This window comes from Coregonus clupeaformis, unplaced genomic scaffold (assembly GCF_020615455.1).
Source record: "Coregonus clupeaformis isolate EN_2021a unplaced genomic scaffold, ASM2061545v1 scaf0839, whole genome shotgun sequence".
In the NCBI taxonomy this organism is placed as follows: domain Eukaryota; kingdom Metazoa; phylum Chordata; class Actinopteri; order Salmoniformes; family Salmonidae; genus Coregonus; species Coregonus clupeaformis.
In genome coordinates, this window is record NW_025534294.1 from 91,656 (window position 1) to 119,041 (window position 27,386).

At 46.5% G+C, this 27,386-nt stretch overlaps 2 pseudogenes; both read right to left on the reverse strand.

Annotated features, from left to right (window-relative positions):
• Positions 1-4,310: 4,310 nt before the first annotated feature.
• Positions 4,311-5,264, reverse strand: LOC123485753 (annotated as a pseudogene).
• A 9,219-nt stretch (positions 5,265-14,483) lies between these two features.
• Positions 14,484-26,758, reverse strand: LOC123485751 (annotated as a pseudogene).
• Positions 26,759-27,386: the final 628 nt, after the last annotated feature.

A 27,386-nucleotide genomic window follows, 5' to 3' on the forward strand; every position in this document is an offset into this window, starting at 1 on the left:
CACCACACACACTGAGGAAAGTGCGAAAGGCATGTAAAAAGTGGACAACAACCTGTCTCATATTTTCATAGATGCTACCACACAGATATCTGTTGCGAATTGCTTCTTTTGAGGCTCTTTCTTTAGATTGTAATGATGTTGATGATGATGATGAGGTAGAAGTTCTTACTGTTTGTAACTGATGATCGTGTTAGAATATAACTCCTCTAATGCAGTGGGCTGCTGGGCTCAATCAATCACAATTATAATCAGCCACATGTCGCGCAATCCCAGCAAGTATAATCAACCACAAAATCCAGGTATAATCAACCACAAAATCCAGGTCGACGCAGCTCCCGGTATAAAACAGAGGCGTTTCAAGCTCCTTTTCTTAAAATCGAAACTAAAGCTGCGTTGGGTCACTCAACTTGCCTTTCTTTTTGTTTAAAATACAGGAAAGGACGCGCTAGAGTGCGCTTGATAGAGCTCTGCTGGCGCGCCAGGTGGGCGGGGTTAGCATTTTTTTAGTACATACCTCGCTGTGCAGCCCGGAAGAGGGAGTGCGTCTTGCACCGCCTGTAGCCTTCCCTCCACAAGTCATGTAGGAAATCGGGGCTTCTACAGTAGGATAGAAGACTGGAATTGCCGGTTTGAAATAAAACATAATGGTATTTAATTAACAATGAGTTGTAATTCTATCTGAGGCTAGAGAAGCTTCTATGGTCACTTTCAAATGACCTGTAAAATTCTCAGGTGTGGATGGATGTGTGTGTGTGTGTGTGTGTGTGTGTGTGTGTGTGTGTGTGTGTGTGTGTGTGTGTCAAACAAGGAGCAGGCCAGAACACAGGCATTATATCATATTTTTATTAATGTTGTCTACTTTTCAATACTATATTTTTTTAACAGCAATATCCACAAAAAATGTTAACAGTAAAGTCTTAACAGTAAAGTATTTAACTGTAAAATATTAACAGTGTGCAAGAAAACATGAGTTATGGCACATCAGAGCGACCAGATACAAAAAAATATATATTTTTCCTTCATAATCAATAACTGATCATTCACAATTAATCAAGGCAAAAAAATGCAGTCAGCAGCTTTTACTTTACAGTCCTGTCCCAGCTGGAATGAACACATTGTGGTAACAATGGGGACTTTCCAACCTGGTACCAAATAGTCCATGCTTGCGCGAAACAGATGTTTTTACCATGTTATTTCTAAGCAAATACCAAGTTAAAAGGGGACTGTAAAACAAAGCGATACCAGAGATACATACTGTATGCGCATACACAGGAGATAAAAACACAATGATGAGTCCCAGGTAAAACTGACCTGAGATCAGTGTCTAGCCAAATTGGTTTTAGGGGTCTAGCGTTCTGCTCTGGGTAAGATATAGGATCAGATTCCATTCTCAAATCCTGACATAATCTTTAAGGGGAGAAAACGTTAAACGGACTTCGATCAGCTATACTGAATGATGTGGGAATGGGAACACCACAAGAGTTCCATTCTAGAGCTGTATCTCTTTTAAGACTGTTCACTCAAATACTCTCAACTATTCTCAAGTCTAGGGCTAGAATGTTGTTCCTGACCATGTGACCTGACCGGGTAAAACTCCCTGGTCCTAACCAGCATACTAACACAATACACCACAACAACCGAACCATCAATCAACCAATCAATCAGCCAATCAATCAATCGATTCTGATTGAAAATAACGTCCGTGGAATGAATGAATTAAGAAATAACAAGATTGACCTCAAAATAATCACTTTTCAAAGACATTAGGAAACTGTGTGTGTGTGTGTGTGTGTGTGTGTGTGTGACAGTGTTTTAATATTTCAGGTTTGTTTCTCACAGTGCTGTGCCCATTGTATAAGAAGCTATGCTCCGATACGGCCCTTCACTGCTTTGTAGGTTTGGTTGGCTCCCCATTTAGTCACTGGGGATTGTGTGTGTGTGTGTGTGTGTGTGTGTGTGTGTGTGTGTGTGTGTGTGTGTGTGTGTGTGTGTGTGTGTGTGTGTGTGTGTGTATCAACCTTCCTCAAGCTGCATGAGGAAACAAACAGAGTAAAATTCTGACGGAAGAAAACATTTACGCAAAAATTGTCACATCCACAGAAAAGATTCTGCACGACAGGCTGACATTCAAGAAAAAGCTCATTTTGTTTTTGGGGTGGAAAATGTGTGATGCACTTTGATTGAATTCTGGCCTTGGTTTTATCTTTACAAACTCTGTACAGTTTGAAATAATGCTCGACTGACCTGCTTCCATTTAGAAAGAAACTCAAACCAAACCCAAAACAGCTACTCTCAAAATGTATCACTTCTGCACATGGCTTAAAGAAAGTTTATACACCTTTATTTAAATTTTCTCTAGTGTCTTTTTAAGTTTTTACAATCAAGTTTGGTTTGGGAGAAGAGGAGGGGGACTGTGGAGGTGGGGACACAAGACACCACTTTTGGCTCTGTTCCTCAATAGAATCCATGATGAGCCAATAACCAAAGCCCATGATGTGATGCTTGGCTCTCATTGGCAGAACTAGTGATGCATCTAACCACTGATACAGGATCAGATATTTGTACACACCCCTTATGGTTCGAGTTAGGATTCGGGATGATAATCAATCCTAGATCTGTAGTTAGGTAAACTTTTGCTTCAAGTGTAAAGTTAAGGGGTGAATGGAAACCTACAGTATATGCTTGTGTTGGCAATAAATTGACAAAATATCGAAAAGCGATAATTAATTAAAAAACATATATTTTTTAAAAGAAGTGAAGTAAACTTCTGGGGTTAAAAACTTGAACACAGTTTAACTATGACCTCTCAGGTTCGTCAGTACTCAAGATAGAAGTTTCATCGGGCCGCTGCGTTTCCCACAGGCAGCTACAATTCTGATCTTTTGCCCAATTATTGGAAAAAGAAGCTGATCTGATTGGTCAAAAAGACTAATTAGTGGAAAAAGTTCTGAATTAAGCCGCTGTGTAAACGCAGCCTTTTAGACACAGATCTAGCATCAGATTACCTCCTAAATCCTAACCTTTACCATTAGAGGAAAACACAAGACTGATCATAGATCAGTGTCTAGAGACACAACTTACTCCACAAAATCGACACAGGCGGCATTTTGGCAGCGTAGAAAACCCACTGACCAAGAATTCAAAACCAAAGCAGTAACACTGTTGATATATAACCTTAGCTAGAGTGGGAGTGTATGTAGCCTAGGCTTTAGCTCAGTGGGCTAACACAGTCTTGTGGCATTGCAGATGATCCGGATTTAAACCCAGTGGGTACATATGCAGCATGTACCAACCTCTCTCAGTGTTTCAATTGCCATGTTCACGAAAACACAATGTCTCGTGGGAAACATTGACATTACCATTGACCCAAGGTTTCCAGGAAGGTCGCGATCACCATTGTGATATTTAGCAAGCCATTGGCAAGTCAGTCACTATATGGCTAACAAACACACCATGTATAGCCCACGGTGGTTTAGTGATGGGTAACCATGCCTGAGACATGAAGACTTGTATTAGCTTCCACAGATAATGGCTAGGCTTTACGGGTTAACACATCTTGCATCGAGCCAGGTTTTACCCCAGATTGGTCACCACATACACCCCCCACCTCACTCCTTACCCTCATGTACCTTCCATACCCCTCACTCCCACATCACCCAGACACATGCTATCAATCAATTGATTCATCAATCAACCAATCAATCAATTAATCAATAAATCATTGATTGACTAAAATACATGCTATACATCAGCCTATAACTTCATGTAGCAGACTGTGGATTCTATTAAGATAATTGTCCTAACCCCTTTTTGAAGTTAATCTGCCATCTCCAGTTGAGTGTCACTATCTCTGTGGGTGAGTCAGTAGCCAGTAGTGAGTTAGGGCTACATGTTAGTACAGGCCTCAGCACCACAGACCACCCAGGGCTACTGTCACTAATGTGGTAATGTGGTCTGCAAACACAAACACTGCCCCTAGCTGTGGCTATGGAGTATGGCGTTCATGGCTATTTTGTTCCTGTGTGTGTGTGTGTGTGTGTGTGTGTGTGTGTGTGTGTGTGTGTGTGTGTGTGTGTGTGTGTGTGTGTGTGTGTGTGTGTGTGTGTGTGTGTGTGGTGGTGTGTGTGTGTGTGGCAATGGGCTTGTTGGCTGTTGCTCGCCGGTGGGAGTGTGTGATGGGCAGAGGTGTATGTGTGTGTGTGTGTGTGTGTGTGTGTGTGTGTGTGTGTGTGTGTGTGTGTGTGTGTGTGTGTGTGTGTGTGTGTGTGTGTGTGTGTGTGTGTGTGTGTGATGGCAGGGCGAGTGTGCAGCTATAGGATGATGCAGTTTCTTGTCTTTGAAAGGGTTTTCTGACGTTGGGACACCAGCGAGGGTGGGTCGTTACGGGCGTGCTGCTCACAGTAACTCATCAGGTCTGCTGCTGCTTTAGACACCTGGAGAGAGAGACAGAGAGAGGGACAGGGAGAGGGAGGGGAGAGAGGAGGGGGGAGAGAGAGAGGGGGGGGATCAGGGTAGAGCGGGCGAGATAGGAGGGGTAGAGAGAGAAGGGGGGAGAGGGAGAGATAAGGGGAAGGGGATGAGAGGGAGAGAAGGAGGGGAGAGAGAGAGTAGAGAAAGATAGGAGGGAGAGAGAGAGAGAGGGGAGAGAAAGAAGATAGGGAGAGAGGATGATTGGGAGGCGAGAGGGAAGAGGAGCGAAAAAAAAGAGAGAGAGAGAGGGAAGGAGAGAGAGAGAGAGGAGAGATAAGGGAGAGAGGATGAGGGGGAGCAAGAGAAAGGAGCAGGGAGAGGGATATTGTGATGCTATGGTAACAGTGGATTGCTCCTTGCATGCGAATAACAACCTTAGCTTTGAACACAAGACATCACCTTGTGCGTTCGATCCCTGCCTCGATCCTCCGTTGTTCCACCAGTTTCCTGGCCTGGGCGATGTTGTTATTGGTTGACATCCTGATCCATTAATACACACACCCCCACTAGGTAGGGGGAGAGTGGGAGGGGAGGAGGAAGAGAGGGGGGATGGGGGGAGGGGGGAGGACGGGAGAGAGAAATATTTAAAAATAAGCTTTATACTGCCCTGTGGTTTTCTTCTACAGTCAACATGTTTTCCTCCAGGCTTTAGTGTGCATGCACTGTCCTCAATCACACACACACAAACACACACATATGACACATGGGCGTTGTACGCACGCACACACACAAACACACGCACACACATACTAGCGGATGGTGTGCAGATCGGAGTCTGCTCCAAGGGCCGGCCTGGACAGCTGTGTGTTGGGTTGGTAGACCGGTGTACCAGGTGGGCAGGTGTGTGTTGGGTTGGTAGACAGGTGTACCAGGTAGCTGGTGTGTGTTGGGTTGGTGGACAGGTGTACCAGGTAGGGCGAGGTGTGTGTTGGGTTGGTAGACAGGTGTACCAGGTAGGGCAGGTGTGTGTTGGGTTGGTAGAAAGGTGTACCAGGTAGGGCAGGTGTGTGTTGGGTTGGTAACAGGTGTACCAGGTAGGGCAGGTGTGTGTTGGGTTGGTAGACGGGTGTACCAGGTAGGGCAGTGTGTGTGTGCAGGGGCAGGGCTGACCAGGTGGGTTGGGTCACTCAGCTGGACAGGAGTGGTTGCGACCTCAGTCAGATGGTCAGCTGTAAACCTTCACCTCCTGCAGTAGAAGTTTCAAGTTTCAAGTTTTTAATGTCACATGCACAAGTACAGTGAAATGCCTTTCTTGCAGACTCAAAACCCAACAATCGATAATCAATAACAATGTAATACTGAAAAAAACACGAGAAATAAGAAGGTCAGTTCCAATACCATATTAACAATGTGCAGGAATACCGGAGTGATGGAGGTAGATATAACATTTTGTGACTATTTTATTTTACAGTCATATACACATTTCAACTCATAGTAATTATAGCTGCATCAAAGCGCTATAAAGTTACCATTATTTCAATACATTAGTAAATATCAAGTTGTCGCAGGGCTGTAAAACAAAGTGCTGTGCCAAACTATTCACCAGAAACTGGCCTCTCTCTCGCTCTCTTTCTCGCTCTCTCTCCCTCTCTCATCCTACTGTAATTCTCTACTATGGAGGACCTTTGAGATTAATGTCTCTAATTAGGGCTGTGTGTGTGTGTGTGTGTGTGTGTGTGTGTGTGTGTGTGTGTGCGTGTGTGTGTGTTGTGTGTTTGTGTGCATGTGTGTTTTGTGGGAGTATATTATGTATGAGCTACTAACTATATATAACGTTTTACAGTTTAAAGACAGTAAATGCACATGATAAAATATAAGGCATGCAAAGAAAGCGGTCATACATGCTGTCATATCCTTTCAAACTTTTCAGAAACTGTAGGCCTATCCATTGAGGCCACCTGTTACCACAGAGCTAATTTCATACGCCTGTTGATTTTCCAAATAGTTTCAAACTTTCCTAACGAGGTATATTCTCTCATTCCCCAGACAAAGGGTAAGTGACCTGAAGCATTGTTTGACAACCTATATAATTATTTTCGACCCTCAGAATTATATCTTGGCCTATAGGCCACCGGATTGCCGTTAGAAACAGTATCATGCCGTGTCTTGTGCAGTGTTCTAGTATAGACCAACACATTAGTAGCCTAACTTGATTAGGCAATGAAGTATTAATCAGGTCATGGTGATTCCCACTGGTAGACTAATGATATGGCTGAGCATCCAATATGGACCTATAGCTGACGCGACACGCGTAAATTCCCAACAATGGATACGTGGGTCTCTCTGTGTGTGTGTTGCCCCTGCATGCACAGTAGGCCTGTTCTGCCGGTTGAAAATAAAATGCGGGCATTTTGACGGATGGAACAGTGTCCTCTTCCTTACCACACACGCACCACACACACACACACACACACACACACACACACACACATTGGCCTTACAGCCTACTACAGTAATGGCCTGCATAGTCTCGTTGAATCTCAGCTGGGAGAATGGGCTGTTGACATGTCGTTAGAATGCGTATAAGCTATTCGCCTGTTGGAAATAATGCATGCCTTGCAAATAGCCTATTAAGCAAATTTGACACTTCCCTCAATAAAACATCCAGCTGTTTTAACATCGCTGCTTCCCTCTGATATCTATCAGCTACAGTGTGCGCTACCGACGTTTTTGATAACGTTTCTCGGTCAGACCCTGTCCCCCCAGTTCCTCTCCTCCCCACCCTCTCTCGGCCTGGCTCGGGAAACCCGAATTCGTGACCGGTGACTCTCTCTTTCCCGTAAGCGCTGCTATTCTCTGGCCAACATCAGGAAGGCAAGACCACATAACCGTCAAATAAGTACATGGTTATGTAAAGAGAGTGATATAAACATATAAAATACACTGATATTTCCCAAACTCACCTCCGAATGCGCTGTATTCCTGATTTAAAGGGGCAGCTTCGTTGGTTCCACAGTCTGTTCGTTCAATCTCGGTTTTGCCGAATCAAACGCCACCCCCTCTGTTGGCTAGCGGTGTCTGTCCACCCATTCCCCTCCCTCTCCCTCTCTCTCCCTTCCTCCGCCGCTTCTGACAGCCAGCTAGCGCTCTCACACACTACCCAGTTCCCCCCTTGAGAAAACCAGAAGGGTTGGTTCAGAGCGTAAAGGATGAAGTTGCTCCCACGTCGATCTAAGTTCGGTTTTGCGTTTTTCCCACCAATGGTTAAGGTTACGTTTGGGGCGGATGAGCAGATCCTAGATCAGTGGTTACGGGAGTTCAGTAAGGTGGCCCTTGTTCAAAATCGAATACCAATCGGTATTGTACAATTGCACAAACATTTAGGTTGTGGCGCTTTATGTAGGTCTATCGGACATCAGACATTCATTTAAGTATTTTCTCTTTGCGGTCGTGTGTGCCCGGAGTGTGAGCTGCTTTCAATGTATCCGCTAAACGCATCTGGACACAGAATTGATACAGGATCAAACAGCAGGGTGCAGTAACACATATTCACTCAGGGGGGCGCCCTTACTCAATGTTTACAAAGGAAAGGACTCTTCATTCCCACTGATATACAAGCTACATACTAGGCCTGGTCGGTAGACAGGAAATCGCTGCCGTATTTTCACCTATAGTCGATCACGCAAACACACACACACATTCCACAAACACACACGACCCACACACATACACACACGCAGCTCTGCAGGCCCAGGTTTCCCCTACAGTGGCAGTCTATAGTCATTCCCCACTCTAGTGGGCTTTTTATACCCACCAGAGAGCTAAAAATAGCAGGGAGAGGGGAGAGAGAAAGATAGAGAGAAAGGGAGGGAGAGAGCATTTACTGCATTGGCCTCATTTCTACTGAAGTGTGAAATTATGCTGATGGTACATTTAGCTTTCATTTCCTCTCCTTTGATGTCTCTCTCTCTCTCCTTTCTCTTTTTTCCCTCCATCTTTCTTCCATCTCTCTCGTTCCTCTCTTTCTCCCCTCCCTCTGTCTCTCTCTCTCCCTCCCTCTCGCTCACCCCTCTCCCCTCCCTCCCTCTCGCTCACCCCCTCTCCCCCCTCTCGCTCACCCCTCTCCCCTCCCTCTCTCTCCCTCTCTGATGTGAGCAGCATCAGCATCAGATGTAGCTGAAGCACAAACACAAACTACAGAACATTGCAGTATGCTAAGAATCTAGATCAGTCCTGAGTTGGAATTCTCCAGTACTATTTGGATTCTAGTTCAGTTTAGCAGTATTTGAGCATGTAACAGAGATAGTTTGGTGAACCAAGCTCCTGTGATGAGTAACCAAACCTGGGACATATAGATTCGTGTTAGCTCCAAACCTAGGCTTTAGCTCACCGGGTGAACACAGTCTTGTGGCGTGCAGATGACCGGGTTTAAACCCAGTTGTTCAAAGACTAAGGACTGTATTTCTGTTAAATTAGCTGGGTTTAAAATCCTCACCATCCCCTGAACTGTTACTAGTCAGTAGGCCCCCAGCAGGTGCTAAAATGGCTGCCACAGAATGATGTGATGTTATCTAAGAGCATTATCCTTGGTTGTGTGTTGAAACCACAATGGCCATAGTCTCTCTATACAATATATAACTCAGTGGTGACTGAAGGGAGCACTCTCTCGCTCTCTCCCTGTTCTTTCTTCCCACCTCTCTCTCTGACTCATAGACCCGCTGTGAGAAACTCCATTCTCTCCATGAGATGGCCGTTAACTTCATTAAACCCTGGGTTGGGTGTGTGCGTCTTGTTTGTGTTATAGCCTCTATGTTAAAACAGGGTGAACTGTGTTTTGTGTTTTTTGATGGTGTATTTTTAAAACAGTATTAGCGGTGTGTGTTGTATGTCAGCAGCATCTGTCAGTGATTTTTGAGGCTAATTACTTTTACACTTTAACAAGGATGGCATCAGAGTGTGTGTTGTGTAACCCGGAGGTACGTGAAGGGTGTGTGTGTGAGTGTGTGAGTGTGTTATCAGGGGTGTGTCACCCTCATTAAGATCCAAAGGGCTGCTAGCCTCAGATCTCTCACATTACATTACAGCCCAACATACACATACACACACACACACACACACACACACACACACACACACACACACACACACAAACACACACACTCTGCCTAGAAGATCTATAGCTGTCATAGCGCATCACCTGGGTCACACCACATTCTGGCCAGTGGCAACCGTCGCCGTCACTGAGTCGCCATAGCAACCTCACTGGGTGAAGAATCCTCAAACAGATAGAGAAAGAGAGAATGTGCTTTGCTTTGCAGGCATGCTGTCAGGGAGTGGAGAACAGTATGACACAGTATGAGGCTGCAAGCTGCTGAGAGAGCTGTTGTCACGGTGCGTTCAAGACAGCTGGGATCTCTGAAAAAAAACAAGCTCAGATTGGGAACAATCGTGACGTCAGTGATCTTCAGGTCTGGAAGTCGGGGCTCTAGGATGATGCCAGAGTTTCTGACTTGTAACTCCGAGTTGGATGACCTTTCCAAAATATTTTTTCCCATTCGGAGATCCTTAATATATAGATATTTTTTTAATGATATATTTTTTGTTGTTGTCTTGAGCGCTTTCAAAGTCGGAAGTCAGAGATTTACTAGTTCTAGTTGTCTTAAGCGCACAATCAGTCCACGTAGGCGACCTAGTATCTAACCCCGCCCCGGGTGACGTTTTGGTTTTTGCCCTAGCACTACACAACTGATTTAAATAACCAATTCATCCTCAAGCTTTGATTATTTGAATCCAGCTGTGTAGTGCTAAGCAAAACTAAACCTCTATGAAACCCAGGACCGAGTTTGGGAAACCCTGATCTATACAATGCAAGACCATGTTAGCCCACTAAGCAAAATCCTAGGTGTTCAATTTAGGAGCCAACAGGAGTCTTCGGGAGTCTTCAGGTCTCGACCTGGTTAGCTCCGTCATCTCTCACACACCGTGTGAGGAAATATCACACAAAAGGCAGATTCTTAATTGTTATGTTTATTAGGAAAATCATTTTGCAGATTCAATATGATAATTTCTTCATATACAGTACCAGTCAAAACTTTGGACACACCTACTCATTCAAGGGTTCTTTATCTTTACTATTTTTCTACATTGTAGATAATTGTGAAGACATCAAAACTATGAAATGTTAAACAAATCAAAATATATTTAGTAGCCACCCTTTGCCTTGATGACAGCTTTGCACACACTTGGCATTCTCTCAACCAGCTTCATGAGGTAGTCACCTGGAATGCATTTCAATTAACAGGTGTGCCTTGTTAAAAGTTAATTTGTTGAATTTCATTCCTTCTTAATGTGTTTGAGCCAATCAGTTTTGTTGCGACAAGGTATGGGTGGTATACAGAAGATAGCCCTATTTGGTAAAATAACAAGTCTATATTATGGCAAGAACAGCTTAAATAAGCAAAGAGAAAGCGACAGTCCATCATTACTTTAAGACATGAAGGTCAGTCAATCCGGAACATTTCAAAACTTTGATGTCTTCACTATTATTATACAATGTAGAAAATAGTAAAAATAAAGAAAAAACCCTTGAATGAGTAGGTGTGTCCAAACTTTTGACTGGTACTATATATGACATCTCATAGTTAGGATGCATTGCCACAGTACATTATAGTAGGAAGACTATTGCTAGAATAAATAGCTAGAATAATAATTATAATTAAAAAATAAAATAATGTCTATACATGATCATTATGTAAAAAAAAGGTTCAAACAAAAAAACATTTTTACAAAAACAATATGAGATTAAAGCAGTTACACTTTTCAAACCAAAGCCGTTTTAATGCAGAAGAATTATATAACAAAATACAAATATGGTAATTTCACAGTTTGTGTCCTTATTGGTTCTCATGCTGGCTGGGAGAAACACTTATTGGGGCCATGCAGGGAAGGAAGGGCAAAGATGGAGGTTAGCAGAACTACACTACCCAGAAGTCATTGCACCCCTCAGAGGTCCAGTCCAGAAACAACTTCGAGGCACTTCCACGTTTTGTGTTTGGCAGAGCAGACAAGTGTAAACAATATGGCGGAAGTTCCCCAAAGCCTAATATTTAACCCTGTCCCCTATCCAGTCCCTTCAGATATTTGAACTGCTAGGGGTTAGGAGTTGTTACTGGGCTAGGCTGATAGTATGATCTGGGGTGATGCAAAAATTCCAAACTGCATCCCTGGTAAGCTTGAGTTTATAGAACATGTTTCTGATTAACTACACTTAATGAACTACTCTACCCATAGTCCTTTGTGCCGCTTCTCTTCCACAACATGACCAGTACCCTGTTTCCAGCTACATGACTTTCTGATAACACACATCAGTGAAAGACTTTGGGGGCTTTTTCAGGTAGAAACTACGTAGAACAGACACCACTATCTGGCTTGTATAATCTATTCTATAATCATTTCAGCTCTGTTCTGTGTTTCAATCTTGGCCATACAGCAGCCTCTTTGTCCATTCCTTAGTCATTATAGGAATGCTCTCTGAACCCATTCCTAATTTGACATACAACAAAATCAGACTTTCACGTAAATCATGTTATTGATATATTTGTGAGAAAAGTCTAGATTTGTGACAGGATCCAGCCCTCTGTACTACACACCCCAAAAAGACACCCTCTCATTGGGTCATCTCTGGAGGACTCCACCCATTTGGGCTTTGGCCCAGTCCCCCAAGGTGTTCAACCAATGGCGAGAGAAGATCTTCCTCAGGGCCCATCCCTTCTCTGATTATAATAACGTTCTGTGGAATCACAGTTGGCAGCTCTACAAAATGGCCGCCTTTTCACTCCTAAGAAGACTACACTACCCACAATCCTTTGAAGAGGGCAAAGGCAGCCATGATGTCACAATTCCCCTAACGTTCCTAAATCATCTATAGACTCTATATCCACCTCCCAGCTATATAACTCTAATTGCTATTTACAGCTATCTACAGATGTGGAGTGAAGGGAGTGGTAAAACTAACAGGAACCGTACAACAACGGGTTACAGGGTGACACAGTAGTGCAGAAAAACAGACAATGTGGAAACCTCCACGACACCCTATTCCCTATGCATAGTGCACTGCTTTTGACCAGAACCACATCGGATCAGGGATAGGGTGCCGCATGAACGCATGAATAATGGGTTTCTGTGGCAGAGGACTGCTCTCTGTCTGCTTGGTATGCATGTGTATTCATGTGTCGGTGTGTACTGTGTACAGTACGTGTGTGTGTGTGTGTGTGTGTGTTTGTGTGTGCATGAGCCTGAGCAGTCTGACTCATGCAGAATGTGTGGGTCATCTCCACAGGGAACCTCTGACAGACACTTCATAAAACTGCATTAACACACACACACACACACACACACACACACACACACACACACACACACACAGTAGCAGCAACAACAGTGAATATTGGCCTTTGGCAGATACAATGAGACAGGTTGTGGGAGGATGGGGTAAAGGTGTCCGTGCTGATTCAAACTAACACTGCTGAGTGCACTGTACACACACACACACACATCTCAAAGCGGCACCCTATTTGGGCTCTGGTCAAAAAGTAGTGCACTATATAGGGAATAGGGTGCCATTTGGGAAGCAGACTAACCTTCTGTCTGTTTCATTACAATACCGTGCTATACAACCAACCCACAGCCTTATGATGCCTTTTATAGACATTTAAATACCGTACACTGTTTACATTACAAGTCACCTGGAATAAGAGCTACTGGATAGCTCCTCCCCCCTTCCCCAACCTCTGTTCTAAATATAGATAACGGAACACGGTAAAACAAAATCTTGATAAAATGATTGTGCTTTTAACTCTCCTGTAAAGTAAGAAGTTGGATGACTTTGTCCATAAATGCTGATCTAAGATCCGTTTTGCATTCACCCCCTAATGGTTAAAGTTATGATTTGGGGAGTAAGCTGATCCTAGGTCTGCGGTTAGGGGCAACTTCCACCTGGAGTCTATATTCTGTACTATGACAAACAACCTTATTGCTTTACATAAACCAATAGAGGTGTCTGCGAAAATAATATAAAACATTTACATAATAATATCGCTCCTTTTTTCATTTACATACTATGTAGGAATACACTTGGTGATTGACCACTGGTCTCCAAAAAAACGTGTGTGTGTTTGTGTGTGTGTGATATAAAGTGCAATGTGATGTTATTTGCATGGCGTTAAACTAATCAAGTGTCTTTCCACCGTTGAGTAGTCGTCACTCCATCCTCTCTGTGCTTCTCTGTGTATGAAGAGGATTCAGCTGTGGCATAGGAAACACAAGGCCAACAGAAAGGCTCCTCACATGAAACAAGGGCCAAACCAACCGGCGCCTAAACATTCCCAACGACATCATCCACAGTATTCCCAGTCCAATTACGATTTTCACAGCCAATCTCCCCAAATCCCACCTCGAACATATCTAATACCTCTTCACATGCACCAAGTCCACTCCAAATATTCCAGTCCATCATCCATCCAACCAAAGTCCAACTACCAAGTGTCCCAGGCAGACTTCTTAACATTTCAGTCCAACTACCAAGTGTCCCAGGCAGACTTCTTAACATTTCAGTCCAACTGCCGCGTCTTTCTTTCCCAGGATCCCTTTCCTCGGTTCCAGGTCAGGCGTGAACCACTGTCCTTCCCTTGTTTGACACGGAGCTAAAGTCTTAGAGGGATTGTTGATGTCAGACATTTCTCCAGTTCAAATAATGATTTAGAAGCCATTTTGAATCCATTTTGAATGATGCGTTAAGAGGATTCTCCATTTTGCATGATGACAGTTAGAGGCGGTTAGGGGGTATATTGTCTGTATCTTTCGAGGGGATCGGGAGGGAGGCCGTGTATACATAGGATATGTACATTATGTTGTAGTGTCCTAGTGTAACATCTAGTGACCTCGCCAAGAAGTTGGGACCTCACGGTGTAATGGCTGAGGTGTTGGACTGATGCTGACAGATGCAGGGTTGCGGGTTCGAGTCGTGTTCAGACAAGCCCCCAAATCTTTTTCCCTACAGTGGGACTGTTGGCGGGTTAGGACCCTGGTCAGGCAGACAGGGGAAGAGAGAGAGGATACTGAGGGAGAGGTATAGAACGCAACAGTGGTCCGGGTCTATTCACGCTCTTCTCTTTCCCTCTCTTCTCTCCCTCTCCCATTCCCTCTCTTCTGTGTGTCTTCTATCCTCACTTCTTCCTTGTGACCTCCTTCCTTCCTTACCTCCTCTCTCTTCCTCTACACTCCATCCCTCTCTCCCTCTCCTCCTCTCCTCCTCTCTACATGGCGCCTTCCATTTTCCCTTCAGTCTCTCGGCTCTGGACTGTTTTCCGGAGGCGTTTCCCGTCGATGTTGAGACTCATGTTTCTCTTCTTGTCCAGGTTGAGTAGCTCCTGGAACAACTCAGTCACGTTGTGGTTGGTCTTGGCTGGCGTCTCCATGAACGCACACTTCCACGTGGTCGCCTGGGAGACCACACAATAGGATTATTATTATTGTTATTAACAGGAGTTAGTAGAATGTCCTTATAAGAGGGAAGTAGCTTTGCGGCAATCGGCCCAACAATACCAGACCTGGGTAAAATATACATATCAAATACCTTGAGGTGAGCTTTAGTTAACTTGGTGTTTGCATTTTGACACTATTCCAAACTGAATCAATATTTTCAAGTATTTTTACATTATGTAGGCCTATTGAACCCAGGTCAGGAAAAATACAAAATTGTAACATTTCAGACCTGTGCTTCTCCATCTTTAGTCTCCACCTCTCTCTGGGTCTCATCACTCTTGTTGCCCACCGGCATGATGGGGATGGCCTCTATGTTCCCCTTTATGGCTATCCACCTGGACAACAGAAGAAGAGATTAGAACACACACACTCACACTCACTCACTCACTCACTCACACACTCACACACACCTACCTGTTGGTAGATAGGTTTGAGTTCCTCCAGTGACTGTTTGCTGGTTACAGAGTAGACCAGTATGAAGGCATGTCCTTTAATATGGACCAGCCTCTGCATGGCAGGGAACTGGTGACTGCCTGTTGTATCAGTTATCTGGGCGTACACACACTCTTATCACAGCTGATCACCTGTAGACACACACAAACATACACACATAACTAGTATGATTAGGATATTACATGGTCATTCATTGACAAACATTGCTTTTACTCAATGCTCTTTTGTCACTAAGTTGTATCATTTGACTTGGTGTATCAGATCATTGGACACACTATGTATGGTAAGTATGTCTATGCATCAGATAAAGCAGTTGGCCTACTGCCTATCCTGATCACCTGCCAATGAATCTTCTCTCTCCCTCCCGTTTCTCTACCTCTCCCCCTTCATCTCTCTACCTCTCCCCCTGTCATCTCTCTACCTCTCCCCGTCATCTCTCTACCTCTCCCCGTCATCTCTCTACCTCTCCCCGTCATCTCTCTACCTCTCCCCCATCATCTCTCTACCTCTCCTCCCTCATCTCTCTACCTCTCCCCCCTCATCTCTCTACCTCTCCCCCCTCATCTCTCTACCTCTCCCCACTCATCTCTCTACCTTCCCTCCTCATCTCTCTACCTTTCCCCCATCTCTCTACCTCTCCCCCATCATCTCTCTACCTCTCCCCCATCATCTCTACCTCCCCCCCTCATCTCTCTACCTCTCCCCCCTCATCTCTCTACCTTCCCCCCTCATCTCTCTACCTTCCCCCCTCATCTCTCTACCTCTCCCCCCACATCTCTCTCCCCCCTCATCTCTCTCCCCCCTCATCTCTCTACCTTCCCCCTCCATCTCTCTACATCTCCCCCTCATCTCTCTACCTCCCCCCATCTCTCTCCCTCCCCCCATCTCTCTACCTCTCCCCCCTCATCTCTCTCCCCCCTCATCTCTCTACCTCCCCCCCCATCTCTCTACCTCCCCCCCCTCATCTCTCTACCTCTCCCCCCTCACCTCTCTGGTTTTGTCTGAAATGGAACCCTATTCCCTAAAGTGCACTATGTTCAGGCCTTGGTCAAAGTAGTGCACTAAACAGAGATTGGGTGCCATTCAGACGCAGCCTCTGTCTTCCTTCCTCTCCTCTCCCACCCCAGCTCACCTGCCGATGGGTGTCCTCCACAGTGGGAATATGGGTGTCCCTGAAGGTGCCTTTAGCGAGCGTAGGACCAGGGAGCTCTTCCCCCCCTCCCCCCGCTCCAAACACCACCACCCTGTAGTCATTACTCTGCTCAGGCATGCTGCCCCCTACTGCCTGGACACTGTATTAAACCTAGAGAGAGAGCGAGAGAGAGAGAGCGTGAGAGAGAGATATTATTTTGTGGAGGTCTTAAAACATTACAGGTTAGAGGTAAAAGGTGAATAAAAGAGAAGAATAGGATCTAACACTGAGAATAGACAGTGATTCTGTGGACCCCAGGTAGAGACAGCCACATGTACTGACCCCAGGTAGAGACAGCCACATGTACTGACCCCAGGTAGACACAGCCACATGTACTGACCCCCAGGTAGAGACAGTCACATGTACTGACCCCAGGTAGAGACAGCCACATGTACTGACCCCAGGTAGGGACAGCCACATGTACTGACCCCAGGTAGAGACAGCCACATGTACTGACCCCAGGTAGGGACAGCCACATGTACTGACCCCAGGTGAGACAGTCACATGTACTGACCCAAGGTAGAGACAGTCACATGTACTGACCCCCAGGTAGAGACAGTCACATGTACTGACCCCAGGTAGAGACAGTCACATGTACTGACCCCAGGTAGACACAGCCACATGTACTGACCCCAGGTAGAGACAGTCACATGTACTGACCCCAGGTAGACACAGCCACATGTACTGACCCCAGGTAGAGACAGCCACATGTACTGACCCCCAGGTAGACACAGCCACATGTACTGACCCCAGGTAGGTTTATGCTGTGGTCGGGGAGAGGTTGTGTTTTCTCTAGCAGGAGGTAAGCTTGGTTTCTTATATGGTGTTGAGTAAAGCTTAAACCATGTATTTAGATCGTGGGTAGGTAGTTGTAGTTAGGTATTGTAGGTAGTTTATTTAGGTAGTTATTTAGGTAGTTATTGTGGGTTTCCGTGGGTAATTATTGTAGGAAGTTTGTTGGGAGCCCGTGGCGCGGTAGCTAGCTGGCGGGTAGCTACTGGTAGCGTTTAGCGCGGTGGAGAGTTGTTTCCAATGTTATTTCACGCTTAGTACCTGTAATTAAGCCAGCTAGCTACCGACCATTCAGCCGTTTTTCTAACCTCATTATCTGAGCCATCAGCGTTAGGTGGTTAGTAGCTACTGTGCTAATTACACCTACTGATTGCAGAAGACAAATGTTAGCTGGCGTCGGGTAAGTTTGGCTTTATACATACTTGTTTGTCGGTAAGGCTTAATTATGTATTTAGGTTGGAGTTAGGTATTGTAGATCGGCCCGCAGCGGAAGCTAGCTAGCTAGCCGTTTTTCAAACAAAGTCAACACAGTAGCCATTGCTAGCTAGCCACCCACGACCAGCTAACTGTACTGTCGTAGCTAAATACAATATACTTGTGCTAGTTAGCTAGCGTTTAATTTTTGCTGCGTTATGAAAGGAACTAACACGGACACGAATTATCTGTTTAGTGTGTTAACACACTATTGGTAGTTTGTTGTAACCAAGTATTGGTGCTAAACTGTGTTTTATTGGATGCTAGCATGCTAGTTAGCTATGGCGTCATAGTTGCATCGTGGGCTGTTGTGGGTAGTTATTGTAGGTTAGCACTGTTTTTCGGCAGTGCCGGGTGTAGCACGAGCTAGCTGGCTAGCCGTTTTTTCAAACAAAGTCAACACAGTAGCCATTGCTAGCTAGCCAACACGACCAGCTAACTGTACTGTAGTAGCTAAATACAATATACTTGTGCTAGTTAGCCAATGTTTAATTTTTGCTGCGTTATGAAAGGAACTAGACACGGACACGAATTATCTGTTTAGTGTGTTAACACACTATTGGTAGTTTGTTGTAACCAAGTATTGGTGCTAAACTGTGTGTTATTGGATGCTAGCATGCTAGTTAGCTATGGAGTCATAGTTAGGCATCGTGGGCTGCTGTGGGTAGTTATTGTAGGTTAGCATTGTTTTTGGCGGTGCCGGGTGTGGAAGCTAGCTAGGTAGCCGTTTTTTCGAACAGAGTCAACACAGTAGCCATTGTGTGCTGTACTGTGGCAGCTAAATACAATATATTTGTGCTAGCTAGCCAGCGTTTAATTATTGCTGCGTTATGAAAGGACTAGACACGGACACGAATTATCTGTTTAGTGTGTTAACACACTCTTGGTGGTTTGTTGTGACCAAGTGTTGGTGCTAAACTGTGTGTTATTGGATGCTAGCATGCTAGTTAGCTATGGTGTCATAGTTAGCTAGCTGAATAAAGTGGGTTGAGTCTATTCCTTGAAACATTGAACCGCTGTGGTTCACTGCAATTCTGATTTCTAAAGGTGGAAGTTGGGAGAGTTTTTTGTTCGGGTGGTTCAGTGAAACAATTATAGTTTCCGAGGTGGAAGTTTTTTGGTGAGGGAGGCCCTGCTCTCTCCTCTCCCAGATGTTTAGTTCATTTCATTCCGATCTCCTCTGCATATTGTAGCCATTTGCTACAGCCTGTCAACTATGCCTCTGCCTATCCCTGTTCTCTCCTCTCTGCACAGGCTACACAAGCGCCTCCCACACCGCGTGGCTGCTGCCTCTCTAGCCTGGTGGTCCCTGCACGCACCCCACACCTGGAGTTCAGGTCTCAGGCAGCCTCTGGAACTGCCGTTCTGCTGCCAACAAAGCTGACTTCATCCCAGCCTATGCTAACCTCCAGTCCCTCGACTTCCTGGCGCTGGCGGAAACATGGATTACCACTGAAAACACTGCTACTCCTACTGCTCTCTCCTCATCTGACCATGTGTTCTCGCATACCCGAGAGCATCTGGTCAGAGGGAGTGGTGGCACAGGAATCCTCATCTCTCCCAAGTGGACATTCTCAATTTTTCCCCTAACCCATCTGTCTATCTCCTCATTTGAATTCCATGCTGTCGCAGTCACTAGCCCATTTAAGCTTAATATCCTTGTCATCTATCGCCCTCCAGGTTCCCTTGGAGAGTTCATCAATGGGCTTGGGCCTTGATAAGTTCCTTTCCTGGGGATGGCTCACCCCTCACAGTTTTGGGATTTCAGCCTCCCTACGTCCACATTTGACTCATTTCTCTCTGCCTCCTTCTTTCCCTCCTCTCCTCTTTTGACTCACCCTCTCACCGTCCCCCCCCCCTACTCACAAGGCAGGCAATACGCTTGACCTCATCTTTGCTAGATGCTGCTCTTCTACTAATCTCACTGCAACTCCCCTCCATGTCTCCGACCACTGCTTTGTTTCCCTTTTCTCTCTCGCTCTCCTCCAACACTACTCACTCTGCCCCTACACAGATGTGTATGCGCCGCCGCAACCTTCGCTCTCTCTCTCCCCACTACTCTCTCCTCTTCCATCCTATCATCTCTTCCCTCTGCTCAATCCTTCTCCCTCCAATCTCTGATTCTGCCTCCCTCAACCCTCCTCTCCTCCCTTTCTGCATCCTTTGACTCTCCGTGTCCCCTATCCTCCCGGCGGCTCGGTCCTCCCCTCCAGCTCCGTGGCGTGACTCATTGCGAGCTCACAGAACAGAGCTCCGGGCCGGAGCGGAAATGGAAGAAAACTAAACTCCCTGCCGACCTGGCATCTTTTCCTCCCTCCTCTCTACATTTTCTTCATCTGTTTCTGCTGCTAAGACCACTTTCTACCACTCTAAATTCCAAGCATCTGCCTCTAACCCTAGGAAGCTCTTTGCCACTTTTTTCCTCCCTGCTGAATCCTCCCCCCTCTCTCTCTGTGGATGACTTTGTCAACCACTTTGAAAAAGAAGGTTGGCGACATCCGATCCTCGTTTGTTAAGTCTAAGACACTGCTGGTCCTACTCACACTGCCCTACCCTATGCTCTGACTTCTTTCTCCCCTCTCTCTCCAGATAAAATCCTGCGACTTGTGACTGCAGGCCGCCCAACAACCTGCCGCATGACCCCATCCCCTCCTCTCTTCTCCAGACCATCTCCGGTGACCTTCTCCCCCTACCTCACCTCGCTGATCAACTCATCCTTGACCGCTGGCCATGTCCCTTCCGTCTTCAAGAGAGCGAGAGTTGCACCCTTCTCAAAAAAACCAACACTCGATCCCACTGATGTCAACAACTACAGACCAGTATCCCTTCTTTCTTTTCTTTCCAAAACTATTGAGCGTGCCGTCTTTAGCCAACTCTCTTGCTATCTCTCTCAGAATGACCTTCTTGATCCAAACCAGTCAGGTTTCAGGACTGGTCATTCAACTGAGACTGCTCTTCTCTGTGTCACGGAGGCTCTCCGCACTGCTAAAGCTAACTCTCTCTCCTCTGCTCTTGTCCTTCTAGACCTGTCTGCTGCCTTTGATACTGTGAACCATCAGATCCTCCTCTCCACCCTCTCCGAGCTGGGCATCTCCGGCGCGGCTCACTCCTGGATTGCGTCCCTACCTGACCGGTCACTCCTACCAAGTGGCGTAGCGAAGCTGTCTCCGCACCACGTGCTCTCACCACTGGTGTCCCCCAGGGCTCAGTTCTAGGCCCTCTCCTATTCTCCCTATACACCAAGTCACTTGGCTCTGTCATATCCTCACATGGCCTCTCCTATCATTGCTACGCTGACGATACACAACTAATCTTCTCCTTTCCCCCTTCTGATAACCAGGTGGCGAATCGCATCTCTGCATGTCTGGCAGACATATCAGTATGGATGACGGATCACCACCTCAAGCTGAACCCTGGCAAGACGGAGCTGCTCTTCCTCCCGGGGAAGGACTGCCCGTTCCATGATCTCGCCATCACGGTTGACAACTCCGTTGTGTCCTCCTCCCAAGGCGAAGAGCCTTGGCGTGACCCTGGACAACACCCTGTCGTTCTCCGCTAACATCAAGGCGGTGACCCGATCCTGCAGGTTCATGCTCTACAACATTCGGAGTACGACCCTGCCTTACACAGGAAGCGGCACAGGTCCTAATCCAGGCACTTGTCATCTCCCGTCTGGACTACTGCAACTTCGCTGTTGGCTGGCCTCCCCTGCCTGTGCCATTAAACCCCTACAACTCATCCAGAATGCCGCAGCCCGTCTGGTGTTCAACCTTCCCAAGTTCTCTCACGTCACCCCCCTCCTCCGCACACTCCACTGGCTTCCAGTTGAAGCTCGCATCCGTTACAAGACCATGGTGCTTGCCTATGGAGCAGTGAGGGGAACGGCACCTCCGTACCTTCGGGCTCTGATCAGTCCCTACACCCAAAGCGAGGGGCATTGCGTTCATCCACCTCTGGCCTGCTGGCTCCCTTCCTCTGCGGAAGCATGGTTCCTGCTCAGCCCAGTCAAAACTGTTCGCTGCTCTGGCACCCCAATGGTGGAACAAGCTCCCTCACGACGCCAGGACAGCGGAGTCACTCACCACCTTCCGGAGACATTTGAAACCCCACCTCTTTAAAGAATACCTGGGATAGGATAAAGTAATCCCTTCCACCCCCAAAAAAAAAAAAAAAAAATTATTGTAAAGTGGTTATCCCACTGGCTATAGGAGTGAATGCACCAATTTGTAAGTCGCTCTGGATAAGAGCGTCTGCTAAATAACGTAAATGTGCCCTTGAGCAAGGCACTTAACCCTAATTGCTCCTGTAAGTCGCTCTGGATAAGAGCGTCTGCTAAATGACTAAAATGTAAATGTAAATGTAGAGACAGCCACATGTACTGACCACAGGTAGACACAGCCACATGTACTGACCCCAGGTAGAGACAGCCACATGTACTGACCCCAGGTAGACACAGCCACATGTACTGACCCCAGGTAGAGACAGCCACATGTACTGACCCCAGGTAGAGACAGCCACATGTACTGACCCCAGGTAGAGACAGCCACATGTACTGACCCCAGGTAGAGACAGCCACATGTACTGACCCCAGGTAGAGACAGTCACATGTACTGACCCCAGGTAGAGACAGCCACATGTACTGACCCCAGGTAGACACAGCCACATGTACTGACCCCAGGTAGACACAGCCACATGTACTGACCCCAGGTAGAGACAGCCACATGTACTGACCCCAGGTAGAGACAGCCACATGTACTGACCCCAGGTAGAGACAGTCACATGTACTGACCCCAGGTAGAGACAGCCACATGTACTGACCCCAGGTAGAGACAGCCACATGTACTGACCCCAGGTAGAGACAGCCACATGTACTGACCCCAGGTAGAGACAGCCACATGTACTGACTAAGAGGTTATCCCCTGATGAAACAAAAGCTTTGAACTACAGTTAACTTACCACAACTCATCTTTCTGTATCTGAATCTAGTCCTCAAATACGATTCTGCTTTCTCTGCAGCGTGTGTGTGTGTGTGTATTATTGAACAGCTCTGGGGCTAAACACTGGTTATAAGGACCTCTAACACCAAATGACAACACTCAAATTATAAACCCACTTCAAACTAGAACAGAAACACTAGATGCAGACATACTAATATTCATGGAACAATGTGGGAACTTCAGTCTAAAGATCCACACACACCCTCTTCCGTCCTTGACACTAGGGCACAGAGATTGATGACACTCCTCCCAAATGGGACTGTCTCACTCTGACCATCTTTCTTTCCTGCCCTTCTCTGATGAATAGAGATGGAAGGATAGAGTGCTTTAATGAGTTAATGGTATAAATCCATCTGGACCAGCCCAGCCAACTCTACATTAGGAGATCACTTTGGCACAGACCAAGACTCCTCTCCTCTGCTTTTGTCCTTCTCTCTCTCTCTCTCTCCCTTCCTCATCTCTCCTCTCCTCTCCTCTTCTCCTGTGTGTGTGTGTGTGTGTGTGTGTGTGTGTGTGTGTGTGTGTGTGTGGCTGTGTGTGTGTGTGTGTGTCTGTGTGTGTGTCAGTCTCACTGGTTAGCTGCCTGCCTGCCTGCCTGCCTGTCTGCCTGCCTGCCTGCCTGCCTGTCTGTCTGTCTGCCTGTCTGTCTGTCTGCTTGTCGCACGCACACACCTGTCAGCTTTTTTGTGTATGTGTTATTGTGTGCATGTGTTATTGTGTGTCGCCCTTATGAATGAATGCAGTTTCACACCCCCTTGGCTGACGTCTGCAGGCAGATCTTATCACAGCTAGAGGAGGTGTGTGTCTGCAACCAGGGAAATACATACTGATACTCTGTGTACACATGAGTTCAGGCATCTTCCATTCTCTCTCACTCACTCACTCACTCACTCACTCCACTCACTCACTCACTCACTCACTCACTCACTCAGATGTATAGATGTATAGAATGGAACCAAACTCTGACTGGGTTTCTCCTGTTCACCTCTCATCACACACTGCTTCAATGCTTCATCTGTTCTCTCTGTGGGTGTGCGAGCATGCATGCGTGTGTGCCTGTGCATGGGTGTGATGAGAGTGATGCAAACAGAGGAAATAAGCATTAAAATCTCAGTGTCCCACATGTATATTTCACATTAGAAAGCTTTGTTTGTAGAACATTAAAACCACCTCTTCATCCCAGTTCTAGACAACAATCCCTTCATTCCATCACTCCAACAGATTGCCCCGACATTAAGATGGGCTTTGTGTGAGTGTGTGCGCGTGCGTGCGTGTGTGAGGTGTGTGTGTGTGCGTGCGTGTGTTTGTATTTATTAAGTGTGTTTATGTGTGTGTGTGTTGATTGCACCACAGTCTGGCTTAGCAGCTAATCATTGAGCTTAACCTCTCTGTTCTTCTGGACTGTCTGCATTGACCCAATTCCCAGGTCTTAACTCAGTAGCACACCTCCTTCACACACACACACACAGTGGACATACAGACAGCAGGAGAGGAGAGGACAGACATACATACAGCAGGAGAGGATAGACAGACAGAAGGAGAGGAACAGACAGACAGCAGGAGAAGAACAGACAGACAAGAGGAGAGGAACAGACAGACAGACAGCAGGAGAGGAGCGGACAGACAGACAGCAGGAGAGGAGCGGACAGACAGAAGGAGAGGAACAGACAGACAGCAGGAGAGGGAGAGGACAGACAGACAGACAGCAGGAGAGGAGCGTGACAGACAGACAGACAGCAGGAGAGGAGCGTACAGACAGACAGCAGGAGAGGAGCGTACAGACAGACAGCAGGAGAGGAGCGTACAGACAGACAGACAGCAGGAGAGGGCGTACAGACAGACAGCAGGAGAGGAGCGGACAGACAGACAGACAGCAGGAGAGGGCGTACAGACAGACAGCAGGAGAGGAGCGGACAGACAGCACTTCAACCAGTGTGAGCCGAGGTGCAGCCAAAAATCAAATGAACATCAGAGGAAATAGGTGGCACTCATAAAAACGTGCTTATTATACTTTCAGGACACTCATGCGTCATTCTTAAAAGGAATCAGAAACTTGCTGGTCACCATATCACCATGCTAGAACAGACAGTATATGGGTTTGTAACTATCTGGCTATGCTAGAAAGGTCAATACGATGCTTCCTAACCACCAACACAACTATTAACCATTACTAATCCTAACTCTGATGTGTCCTCTGATGCAACCATAACGTGGGCATGGAAGATGACACACACACACATTTCCTCCAACACCCACCTACACACATGCAGCCATGGTCCAATCTCTCTTTACTACCCTCTGCTATACTACAAAGCTTAATCACTGGAATTACTGTCATCCCTCCCCCTCTCCACTCCCTCTTCCTCCTCTCCCTCCCCTCTCCTCTCCTCTCCTCCCACTCTCCTCTCCTCCGCCTCTCCTTCCCCTCTCCTCCTCTCCTCTCCTCCCCTCCCCTCTCCTCCTCTCCTCTCCTCTCCTCTCCTCTCCTCTCCCAATTCAATTTCAATTTAAGGGCTTTATTGGCATGGGAAACGTATGTTAACATTGCCAAAGCAAGTGAAGTAGATAGTAAACAAAAGTGAAATAAACAATAAATATTAAAACAGTAAATATTACACTCAGAAGTTCCAAAAGAATAAAGACATTTCCCCCTCCTCTCCTCTCCTATCCTCTCCTCCCCCTCCTCTCCCTCCTCCCCTCTTCTCCTCCCCTCCCCTCTCCTTCCCCTCTCCTCCTCCTCTCCCTCCCCTCCTCTCCTCCCCCTTTCCTTTCCTCCCCTCCCCTCCCCTCCTCTCCCCTCCCCTCCTCTCCTCTCCCTCCCTCCCTCCTACTATGAACCCACACAAACACAAGGATCGGGAACAAACACACACACCTACAGTTACAGGATAGTCATGGAAGAAAGCCTGCCATAAACAGCACATATAATGTTAATCAGGCATGCGTACAATGTCCAGATGGACCGCATGAAAATATGGAGGGATTAAAAATGGTTTAGCATAGGCCTACTGTTAGAGGCTATGCGTCACGTTGCCATCGTGTTGGTGGAATGTAGCCTAATGTGTGTGTGTGTGTGTGTATGTGTGTAATAATGCATGTCCATGGCGGGCTTGCAGCAGGGTATGCTATAGGCAAAGTAAGAGTTAAAAACGACCTCGTTTGTTGTCAGTGGGTCTAGAATACGACATCACAGGCTAGCCTACTCTGCCCCTTTCATTCATAAATACCACAGGAAGAAGGAACGCCATCTCGCTTTGGTGGCGGTGGCATCATTTCACAGGCGCATCACATCCTCCAAATCCTCCTTTCATCCTCAAAACGAGACATGTTAGATCCCTGCATAGAATATCATCCACTCTCCCATTCCTGGCGATAATTCACACGGTTTATGATGCATTAACAGCAACATACATGTCCAGATGAATTTTAACATATGGTAGAAATAACGGTTTGCAATCAAAAAACTCTTGCCCCATATTTACCATGGCAAGAATCGCGTGCGTAACCGTCTAAGTGAGGCAACGCCACACAATATCAACATTCTCTAACCGACATTGCCTAACGGATTTTTCTAAAGATGGATCTGGTTGTGGTTCCGTGTTACATACCTGAACTTGATGTGTAGTCCCGTTTTAGTGACTGTCTTCGGACAAGACGTGTGTAAGGCAAAACGCTGAGTCTTAAAACATTTTATACTATTTATGTAGAGATCTCATGTCGTCCGCGAATTCACAGCCCGTGCTCACACTCTCTCTCTCTCTAATTGTTGAAGCTATATTTATCTCTTTCTCTCTCTACTTGATATTCCCATACACTACAGGTCTAGTGCCACGACGTCTTCCTTCCCTCTATCAGTATGTCTCCATCTATACCAGTCTCCCTCGATCCCTCTATAGGCTTGCGGAGCACTCGCGTCATCACACAACACACATAGAAACGCACAGATAGGTGCCCCCCTGCGAATTCACAGCCCGTGCTCACACTCTCTCTCTCTCTAATTGTTGAAGCTATATTTATCTCTTTCTCTCTCTACTTGATATTCCCATACACTACAGGTCTAGTGCCACGACGTCTTCCTTCCCTCTATCAGTATGTCTCCATCTATACCAGTCTCCCTCGATCCCTCTATAGGCTTGCGGAGCATCGCGTCATCACACAACACACATAGAAACGCACAGATAGGTGCGCCCCCCTAACATTCTGCCTCTCTCACATCCCCCGCTTAGACGACCACCAGCCCACAAGCCTGTGAGCCCAACATCTACCTGGCCCAGGATCCAACCACCAGTCCACCCACTGACCCGCCCACCAGACCCCTCCAATCAAGCCACAATACTCCAGAATCCATCCATTCTCCTATCCTGCGATCACTCCACCATTCCTCCTGGCTGTCACTCCTGCCCTACTGGACTCCCTAATGTTTTACTGCTCTGTGTCTTAACCCCATGTATTTCCCCTGTAGCCTACTCGGTCTTGCCCCTTCATGTTGTGTCAATGTACACTCTGTATGTCTGCGGTTTCTCTAT